The following is an 11,654-nucleotide window of genomic DNA, read 5'->3' on the forward strand; positions in this document are numbered from 1 at the left end:
ACACGACATCACTCTTAAATAAACACAAGCTTTGACAATATATAATCTAATATATTAACATATGTCTTAATCAGATGTGGAAAGAGTACCAAAAAAAAACTGTATCCAAGTAAAAGTACTATTATTCCAATGAATCCTTACTTAATTACGAGTAAAGTTACTACTCTAAAAATCTACTCAAGTAAAAAGTAGAAAGTAACATTTAAAATGTACTCACCGAGTAAACAGCAGGGGGGGGGGGGGTCTCTTCGGTGTAACAGGAGTGGATACAAACCTCACAACCGTAGTCTTTAATTCAAATGCAATAGAAGGAACGTTGTCCTTAACTCAAATGCAATAGAAGAAACATGTTGATGCAACAATTAAAACAGTTAGGGATGTGTAATGTGTCATTTCAAATGACATAAAACTTTTTCAAACTGTATAATCACTAGCGATGTGTCGTAAAATGATTCGAATCTATGAACCGGCTCTTCTAACCGAAACAAAGGAACCGACTCTTCCGGGAGTCACCATGTAAATACGCGGCTCTTCAAAAGGAACCGAGACAAAAGACTCGACTCCCCGTCGCAAAACTCCCTGGATTCTTTCAGACGCCACCCACATTAAAACACCCTTAATAAGGTACCATAACAAATACTTCATCTTAACTCAGTTATCTTAAGATTATAAAATAAAATAAAATAAAATAATAAAATTAACTGCAGCACTTACCCAATCCAGGCATACAAAGGCAAAGATATCCGACAGAAATGCGCTGCGCATAAAGAGCCGAAATGGCCGACATACAGCAAGATATCACGCTGCGCGCCCGGAGCCAATATGGCCGCCGAACAAAAGAAACCACGATGCGCAACCCAGAGCCAAAATGGCGGATAGACAGAAAAGCACGCTGCGTTCTCAAGACCAAAATGGCGGATAGACAGAAAAGCACGCTGCGTTCCCAAGACCAAAATGGCGGATAGACAGAAAAGCACGCTGCGTTCCCAAGACCAAAATGGCGGATAGACAGAGCCAAAATGGCGGACAGACAGAAAAGTTACAGACAAATACACACAGAAACACTGACAAACAAACTCCTGATGTACTATTTACGAACCCAATTTAGAATTTAGAATAATCAAATTATTCCAGCCCCGTTCCCAAAACAGACAGGCTAGTTATAATTTAGAACGATCGAATTAGGCTAATTCCGTTACCGAAACAGACGAACTAGCCGAGTCCCGTTTCCAAAACAGCCAGACTCCTTTCAGATTAATAATCAAATTACCCGAATTCCGTTACCGAAACAGACGAATTCGTTAGAATTTATTACACTCGAATTAGGTTCTTGCCCCGTTGCCAAAACAGACAGGCTTCCCTCACTCCAATTGTGTTCCGGGCCCGGCCCTGTCGAACACATGGCGCCCTTTACCATTTATTTTAACCGGTCTGGTTCGAACTCAGCAATCAGGAAACACAAATTTTTAGCTTCGGCATATATTCACAGTTTTAAACTATCTAATGATACTTTAGTAATTTAATCAGACACTTACGGATTCCGAGATTCACTTTTACACTCAATACGCTAAATAATAAATGCAGCTAATATATATACAGAGAACGTCTGTTTACCTTAAGTAGGCGCGCGCCTTGTACTGAGTACAAAAGATCCTCAGAATTCCAGGTCCTACCTTGATCAGCTGAATCAATTCGATGCCACCTCGGACCTCATGAACCATATCCTCTGCTACCATTTGTTAGGACGAATCTTTTAGTTCAAGAGGTCCTGAAGAAGCAGTCGGGAAGTCCAGAAAGTACTCTTCAAAACACTTTATTAAGTGTAAAAATGATCTGTGAATATATGTCAGAGCTAAGCCAATCGGCGCTCCTTTCTCCTGCAGTCTAGAAACACAACCACCAAAGAAAGAGAGCCGGCGTCTGAGCGCGCCCTTCTTTTAAACTAGTCTAGGCTCCTCCTCCGCCGCTGCTGTTGGAGCCAATGAAATGTGCTAAAAAACCCAGGGCTCCGCCTCCCCCCCCCTCGGTAGGAGTCAGGGAGGGAGCCTGGCCGGCGCCATTTTGAACAAAGGGAGCAAGGCCGGCGCCATTTTGAACAAAAGGGAGCACGTGGGTGATTGCCGGAACACTTCCCATATTAAATGTACGTTTTTATGTTCCGAAAAACCTAACAATATATATATATTGTAAGATCCATATTGCACTAATTGTAATGATCTATGTTTATTGTCATAAATATTTTCTGTTTGGTTAAAGAATACTTATTTGAGGTGGAGACTTGGTATTTCAGCTATTGATGATTTTTCCTGGTAATCAGTGTATGCTGTTATTCATTAGTCCTCTTCGGTGGAGCCTGCGGGGGGCAGAATTGTACTGACTATATACCGACAATATTTATCAAATATACGGAAAGAAAGAGGACGTGGAGCAACAGATTTATGATCGTAGTTTTGTTTGTTATACGCCAATTGCGAACATAGTGAGTTTTTATAAGAAACTTGGATTAACGGATAAGTCAATGTAAGAAGAAAGTTAAAATAAATTCTGTTTGTGGAAAACTTAAGGAACTCGTGTTGCTGTCGTTGGAAATTGGATTTACAAACATTACCCGAGTCATAAATGTCTAGTCCATCTCAATAGCGGTCTGGACGAGAAAAGGTCTTATTATATACAATATATTATATATATATTAGAAACATACATTAAGATACAAATAAGACAAGATGTGCAGTACACTAGTGCACTTCAGGTAATCAGAATATCATGAAAAGTTCATGTCATTATTTCATTTCATGTCACCTCATCAAGAGTTAAGCGGTCATATTTTTAATTCATTACATGAAAACTGACATTTCTAACTCTTTGGTTTTACTTTTAATCAGTATAGCTTATATAGTAAAAATCCAGAATCTCACATTATTATATGAAATAAAATAAAAAAAGCTTGAAACACGTGTAATGAATATACAATGACAGTTTACCTTTTTACATTGAATTATGAACAAAAATATTACTTCATGATATCTAATCGCAAGGAAAGCGGTAAAAAGACAGTTGGGTAGTTTTTTTTCGACTCGGACCTGTTGAAGCAGTACGGCACACAGCACTGTGGCATATTGAAAATACGAGGGACTCAGCCAACTTGGACCCGGATGTGACGTATCATAAGGTCGACACGTCACCACTTAACAAGCGGATTAAGATAACTGTTCGCGTCACAAACACAATAATGTTCCCTACATAGTGCACTAGATTGTGTATCAGATCGCGGATTTATGTTTCCTACATAGTGCACTAGATTGTGTATCAGATCGCGGATTTTTGTTCCCTACATAGTGCACTAGATTGTGTATCAGATCGCGGATTTATGTTTCCTACACAGTGCGCTAGATTGTATATCAGATAACGGATTTAAAACGAGATCGGGAATAAAGTCTGTGTCGCCTGCATGCACGTTTGTGTGCATGAAGCTTGTCGTTACTGGCAACGCGTCAGCGGAGTAATACAGTTGTGGTGTGAAAAGGCCGTGCTGTTATGAATATCAGCACAGTTAGAGCGCTTCTCAACCAATCAGATTGTAAGGTCGGAACTACCTGTTGTATAAATCCTAACAAACAAACAAACATTGAACACTCTTGGGATGAATTTGAACTAAGGATATTAGCTGATTAGCAGGCTCTCTCACACCGAATTAGGACTTGGTGCATGTGCCCTAATTTTGGGTAAAGTCCTACAGTTTTAACCTGAACATTGAAGTTATAAACGACAATTACATATTAAAATTACGAACCCGAGAGCTGTGTTGTATGGATATTTTGCATCATATTTTACTAATAACTCTGTTAATCATCTTAAAATAACTGCACTAATAATGTCAAGAGCTTTAACCTACCGAAACATCTTTATTGTATTATATTATATTATAGTATCTTTATTATAATACATGTTTTATTATTTATTATTAGCATGTTTAGTTAGCATTTGTATTGAACTATTTGCTACTAACTCCGTTTTAAATCTACAGTACATTCGGAAAGCTGAGCTGGTTCTGGTGAGTGTTTATGTTTATCTTAGTGTTTTACATTACTGCCATCTTCACTACGTTACACTGTTTTTATTTAATAAATAATTGTTGATATGAAACTGTAATGTGTTTTATACTTTAATGGGATGCTGTAAGCTTGTCAGTTATCGGTTATCCAGTTAATAGAAACTGGCAAAATTAGCATCATTAATTGAAACATTGGAACGTCCGTCATGAGTCTGTCATGACTTAGTGTTTATAACATTAGTGCCTGGCGTAAATAATGGTATTATTAACTATTATCTATTTACAAATACGCTTTAAAATCTTGTTGAAAGCCTTTCAGGAACATTGGAAGCTGAAATGGGATGTCCAGCAAGTTCACGGTCAGGTGTCTACATACTTTTGACTGCATGTATTTGTGATGGTGTTTTTTTCTGGTGAAAGTGCGCCCTCAGTTGGAGAGCACACTAATTACAACTTCAGTTCAGTTAAACGTCTTACTGCGACAACCTTCTTTATACACGAATTAAAATGTACTGAAATATGTTTTTACTATGAAGACGGCACCTGTTTTCCACCTGCTTATATAAGCAGAGCATTAAATGCTACACTGGCAGCTTGTTTGCATAATTCAATTTCAGGACAGCAGTAGTACAAAACCCTGCTGCTGCAGTCCAATTAGCTCTTATCTTTGAGGAGAAAGTAGTGCTGCCCAGGGCCGGAGTGGGACCCTTTTTCAGCCCGGGAGTTTCATTCCCAAACCCGGCCCACTTTTTCCATGGAGGAGGAATTTGAATAAATAAAACAGCAGCTAGCTCTTACAATGACAATAAGTTCAGGTATATGTTGGTAAGTTAACAGAAAACATGTTTAATTTAAATCAGATAAAGATTTAAAAGGTAAAAAATGTTATAAAGATGAAAACGTATTTACATTTGTACAGGAGCAATAAGAAATAAAAATAATTTGAAATTAAAATTGCATTTGTCTTCCCCACAGAGAGGTGCTCTATTGTTAGGTTTACACTAAACTCTTAAGTAGCTTCACTACACGCATATTTAGTATAGGCTACCTACAGCATCAGAAGCCTCCTAAGCAGTGCACTGGTTTCTGCAACTTTATTAATAACGGTGTGATTGTCTATAGACATGAGAATTTCCTTCTCTGTGTACATTAACATGAAGGCCTCCAAGAGTTCCTGTTTACCTATTTCATTTGGGCTGATTTTAATGCATTTTCAGCATTCTGAATATCTGGGTACTGGGTATCATTTAGAATCTATCCATCACATCTGTTCTGTGTGCAACTTGTTACATTAAATAGTTTTTTTAGTTCATTTTTATCCTCTCTACCTGTCTCTGTAGTCCTGGCCTCTCCATGCCTACTCGGTTCACCAGCAGGATCAGACTGGCTAAAAAAAAATTCATTAAGGGTTAGCTTATTTTGCTGAATAACATAACATGCTTGAAGTTTTTTTAAATATTTTTTTAGCCTATATTATGATGGTGTAAAATTGATCGTGATTTAGGCCATTTGTCTCCATTTGTTAAAATAAATTAGGCTATCATGCTGACATCTTTCTGAATGTCTGAACAATTTAACATATATCATGTATATTCTCTACGTTATATTTTACATTACAAATAACTATGTTAGTTTAAATAACTTTGTTAGACTACCCTCTACCTGTCCCTTCAGTAGTCATGGATCATCAGTACAGCAGCGTCGGAACAAAACATTCCATTAATGAGTTAGGCTATTTAATATATTACACTTCAAATTATCTTTATTATTTTCAGCTTGAAACTGGATATTTGTGATTAATGCTGTGTATTGGGTTCTAAAAAAACCACCGACTGATGATATGCGAAAATCACCACTGACTGTTGGTTTGCGCTATTCTGTTGTAAGTTTACTTTTACCGGCGCTCAAGAAAAGACGACTCGTGGGCCAAACCAACTGAAACATTTGGGAGGGGGGGATTCCCTCAGATGGTAGAACCCATCTGATCTACTGCGATGTAGGTAGGGGCTGCGCTGTCAGATGACTGAATGAATGTAAGAAGAAGATTAGATAAGTAAAAGATAAATGTCAAAATTATTTTTTCCATCCAACCGGCCCAAACTCGAGACTGACATGAACCGGCCCATCGGGAATCCTCCCGAATCTCCCGATTAGCCACTCCGGGCTTGGTGCTGCCTAAATAGTCTGCCAAAAAAGTAGCTTCAGCAGCAGCTTTGTGAGGGAATGGGGTGGATGGGGGGTTGGAGGTGTTTAGCATGTTTCAGCAGTGTTCAGCAGTTTGGATTTAATCCTAGAAGGTTTTCTGATCCCTGCTGAGAAGAGACGTTCTGCACTGCTACATTTCACTGTGGACGCTGCTAACTTTAATGTTGGTGCAATTAATTAATAATATTTTAACGTCTTGCTTTGGGCCTTTTAAGTACTTCTAAGACTGAGTACTCTAAAGACCTCCCCATCTTGGGAATATGGGTGCCAGTCTATTTCAAGGCATCACACGCTCACACCTATTGACAATATAGAGGTGTGACTAACCAGTCTCATAAAAACCATGCCGGCTTGTGGAGAATATGCCAAATACAAACAGAAAGTAGAATTTGGGGTTTTATGAGACTTTGGAAATGTGTGGCAAGCTATCATCTGGATACTGTGAGCTTGAGCGCAGATAATGCCATAGCATGGAGGTTGCTCAAAGTCCAAGAAAGCACGTCGTCCCTTGCTTTCTGGTTTTCTTGTGATGGGGCTTGAATTGACAACCTTTTGATTGCTAGTCCAGTACCTTAATCACTAAGCTACCTCTACACTGAGTGCAATGTGTTACATTATGTTCCAACACATAAAAAGGGATATAGACTATAAAGCCAAAATTATGTGGACACCATAACCAGTTAGTGTGTTCAGGAGTTTCAGCCACAGACATTGCTAACAGGTGTATAAATATCAATTATATAAAATAAATTAAATGCTTTTAGCTTTGTGCAAACAGTTTAGGGAAGATATTTTTGACATGGCATAATAAATTATTTTTCTTTGACTGTAAGCCAGGTCTTCTTGTCAAAGTGCCTGATCTCACAAATGATCTTTTTACCTACTGGGCACAAATTCCCAAAGACATTCCCACATTTTAGAGAATGCTCTCTTAGAAAAGTGGATGCTGTTTTAGCTAAAAAGGCAGGGACATAATCTATATTATTTCCTATGCTTTAGAAATAGGATCTCCAACATGCTCATGGTCAGGTGTTCATCCTCATCGACTCATCTTGAGTTCATTCTGGGATAGGTGCAGAGCCTATGCCAGAGAGAAACCCTGGCCATGGAGACTGGTCATGATATGTGCTCTTTCTTTGTCTGTTTGGGTTTCTTCCCACCTGTTAAAGCATGCAGAAGGTACATTGGGTAATACAAACTGCCTGTAAAAGTAAAATGCCATATGATGAATTGGTGCCCTGTCCAGGGTGTGATGCTACCTTGTGCCCAGTGTTTCAGGTTTAAGTTTAGGAGCCATTCAGATTCTGATTAAAATAAAGCAGTTACTGAAGATGAATGAATAAAAAAAATACAACTTAATCACTATTCACTTCCTGTCCGTTAAACCAGCCCGACTCTATTAAAGCTTCAAAACTGGAGTTTCAGGTACCAAACATGCAGGATAATTAAACAACAATGAATCAGTGAGCTGAGCATCACCAAATATGATCATCTTCCTCAAACATCTGGTTTATTCTAGTATAGACCGGAAAGAAGTTGTCCTATAACAGGTTCTTCTACACAGCCTTCCAACCTGTTCTTTAACATGCCTTTGAGCCATGCCTCACCTATCAGTCACAGACAATACACTGGGTGGACAGAATATTGGAAACTTGTCAGTATATATTAATTTGAAGCTAAAAAAGATGGCCATACCTTGCCTCTAAAACAGATTTAGTCATTTTTACTAGTCTCATACATCTACTGTATGGTTTGTAGTGGGATGTTGGATCAATATTTAAAAAGCAAATCTTTCAGTTCTTTAAGGGATGAAGGAGGTGGATATCTACTACACAGTCTACACATATGTAATAAATCAATTATCTAAAGAAGTAATTCTAAAGGAGATGATATGCTTTCAACTTCGCAGCAACAGTTTAGGGAAGGTCCTTTCCTTTTTACATTTTCGGCATTTAGCAGACAACTTTACCCAAAGCGACTTACAGTACTTTGACAGTACACAATCTAAGCAATTGAGGGTTAAGAGCCTTGCTCAAGGGCCCAACAATAGCAACAGCGACCTTCTGATTACTAGTCCAGGACCTTAACCGCTAGGCTACAGCTGCCTATAAGGAGAAACCAGACGTGCTGGTTATTCCCAGCTTAAGTTCAGCATTTATCAGAGCATTTACCAGGAGTGAGGTTTGAACCCATGAGGGCATTTGTCCATTGGATCTTAAGTCCAACACCTTAACCACTGGGCCATACTGGCCCCTGTGCACAAAGCAAGCTCTTTAATGACATGAGGCTTGATTCAAAAAAGCTTTGGAATGAACTGGAATTGGCGACCAGACCTGCTGCAACCCTGACCAGGTTAAAGTGGTGTTTAAGCAAAAAAAAAAAAAATGATAAAAGTGCTATTGCTTACTGTAGAGATAGTATGGAATAAGTGTACTGTAATGGAATGTTCTCTACACAGGGTAGCCCTAAGTCCTTAAGTTCACTTCAAATTAGGTATGGTCATGAAAAACTGACCAGTCAATTGATTAACATACACATATCAACTACTCTGGAGCCAAGGTTCACTTTGGTTGTTCATATTAAGGTTGTAGGTAACAAGTTTTATAAAATTAACCACAAATAGCAGTGAGGGTGATTAAACAGATTTCAATTTGAATTTTTGTTTCCCATAATGTGTGGTGCATTACATACCAGGTCTAATTCCATTCAATAAAATAGCACTGGTTGAACACCACAGGTCACAAACAACATGCCTTATGGACCATTTACAGTGGTGTTCAAAAAAATAGCAGTCCAACACCATTAACTTGATAAATCAAAGTTTTTAGTAGAAATGCTATTTCTACATAGCAAAAAATTTACTTGAAAGTGTAGTAGAGTATTGAAAACAAAACAAACCCAACAATTAGGACATGCATGCCGTTCATTCTGAGTAATCGAAGCATTGATTGAAAGGGGGTTGTTCAAAATAATAGCAGTGAGGAGTTCAATTGGTGAAGTTATTCATTCTGCAGAAGAATGGGTGTCAATTTTGGCCCTTATTTAAGGTAGGAGGGTGGCAAATGTTGCACAGGTTGGTCATAGCGCATTTCCTTCTGAAATACTGGGTAAAATGGGTTGTTGCAGACATTGTTCTGATGAACAGCGTACTTTGATTAAAAAGTTGATTTTAGAGGGAAAAAACATACAGAGAAGTGCAGCAAATGATAGGCTGCTCAGCTAAAATGATCTCAAATGCCTTAAAGTGACAACCAAAACCTGAAAGATGCAGAAGGAAGCGTGGAACTACTGTTTGAATGGATCAAAGAATAGCCAGAATGGCAAAGGTTCAGCCAGTGATCACCAGTGAGTACAGAAGATGATTAAGTGAAGCCAATTTACCAGCAAGAACTCCTTGCAAAGTCCCGTTGTTAAGAAAAAGACATGTCCTGAATGGGTTCAAATTTCCCAAAGAACACATTGACTGGTCCAAAGAGAAATGGCTCAACATTTTGTGGACTGGTGAAAGCAAAATTGTTCTTTTTGGGTCAAGTGGCCATAGACAGTATGTCAGAGGACCCTCGAGCACTGAATTCGAGCCAAAGTACACTGTGAAGACAGTAAAGCATGGTGGTACAAAACTATGATATGAGGATGTTTTTCATACCATGGTGTTACGTCTATTTATCACATACGAGGGATCATGGATCAGTTTATATCAGAATACTTGAGGAGATCATGTTGCCCTATGTCGAAGAAGAAATGCCCTTAAAATGGGTGTTTTAACATGACAATGACCCAAAACATCTTGGTTACAGACAAACAAGATTGAGGTAATAGAGTGGCCAGCCCAATCCCCTGACTTCAATCCCACAGAGAACTTGTGGGCTGATATCTGAAACACGTTTTTTTGAGGCAAAACCCAAAATTGCAGAAGAACTGTGGAATGTAGTCTAATCATCCTGGACTGGAATACCTGTTCAGAGGTGCCAGAAGTTGGTCGACTCCATGCAACACAGATCTCGGAAACAATTGTTATGCCACTAAATATTAGTTCAGTAATTTAAAGTAAAGTGAAACCTCAAACATTTTCAGTTTATAGATACATTTTTTGAGTTTTTAAAGAAAAATGCTGGCACTGCTATTTTTTTGAACAGCCTAATATTCATTTTTCTTAACTTTCTGTAAAGGATTAACACAAACTGGCTAAATGTTGTTAATGTTTTGATTTAGAATTAAAAGTGTAGTATTTTCAGTGCATTTGCATTTATGGAAATAAAAGTTATTATAATGATTTTGTGCTTTATTCACTTTTTTAAAATCACTGCTATTTTTTTGAACACTACTGTATAAGTAGAATAAAAACCTTATTATGTTTATAAAAGCATGTCTAGAATACTGTCTATGTAAAATGTAAGTATATCTGTGGCCATGGTTTGTAAAGAGCATTGCTAGTTATGTTACCGTGACAATTTAAGAGAAAAATACAGCACATAAAAAATTGTCAAATAACTGTAAAATGTGCAACCACCAAAACAATGAGATAAAAATTCACCACCTGACTGAACAAAATGCACAACTGCACACATAGTGCTCAAAGAAAAAAAAAAAAAGAAATTATACCACATTTTTTATTTTATTTAAAATCATTGTAGTTTAAAGGTCATTCTTACCTGCAGGGAACATTTTAGAAAAATGCAATAATAAAAAAACTAAAAATTAACTTGTCTTTATTTTGTTTTTGCAGGAGTAGTTTTTTTTTCTAGTTTAAGTTTTTGATTTTTACTTTACTTTAATTCATTGTTTTATTTTAGTTCCCGCTGCATTCTTAACATCTGACTTATGCACAACCTACACAGAGCTGTAACAGACACAGCGCAACATGCTATCCTCCAAGTATTTCTCCACCACACATGCAGGAGCCTCATTTAGACAGCAGGAGTCACTATTGCAGCAGCAACAAGGTGATCTCAGGCTTTCCTTATTTTCGACATGACTACATGTGTTTGTAAAGCACCCAGGTATTTTTAAAGGTATTTTTAAAATGTGGGTTCTCTTAACTACAACCACTTGTCAGTGAGGCTAACCGGCAAAAACGGCTTCAATTTGCTAGGGAGCATAAAGATTGGACTCTGGAGCAATGGAAGGTCATGTGGTCTGATGAGTCTAGATTTACCCTGTTTCAGAGTGATGGGCACGTCAGGGTAAGAAGAGAGGTGGCTGAAGTGATGCACCCATCATGCCTAGTGCCTACCATACAAGCCTGTGGGGGCAGTGCTATGATCTGGGGTTGCTGCAGTTGGTCAGGTCTAGGTTCAGCAACGTTATGTGCCCAAGGAATGAGGTCAGCTGACTACCTGAATATACTGAACAAGCAGGTTATTCCATCAATGGATTTTTTTCTTCCCTGATGGCACGG

The sequence above is a fragment of the Trichomycterus rosablanca genome, chromosome 13, assembly GCF_030014385.1.
Source record: "Trichomycterus rosablanca isolate fTriRos1 chromosome 13, fTriRos1.hap1, whole genome shotgun sequence".
NCBI classification, from domain to species: Eukaryota; Metazoa; Chordata; class Actinopteri; order Siluriformes; family Trichomycteridae; genus Trichomycterus; species Trichomycterus rosablanca.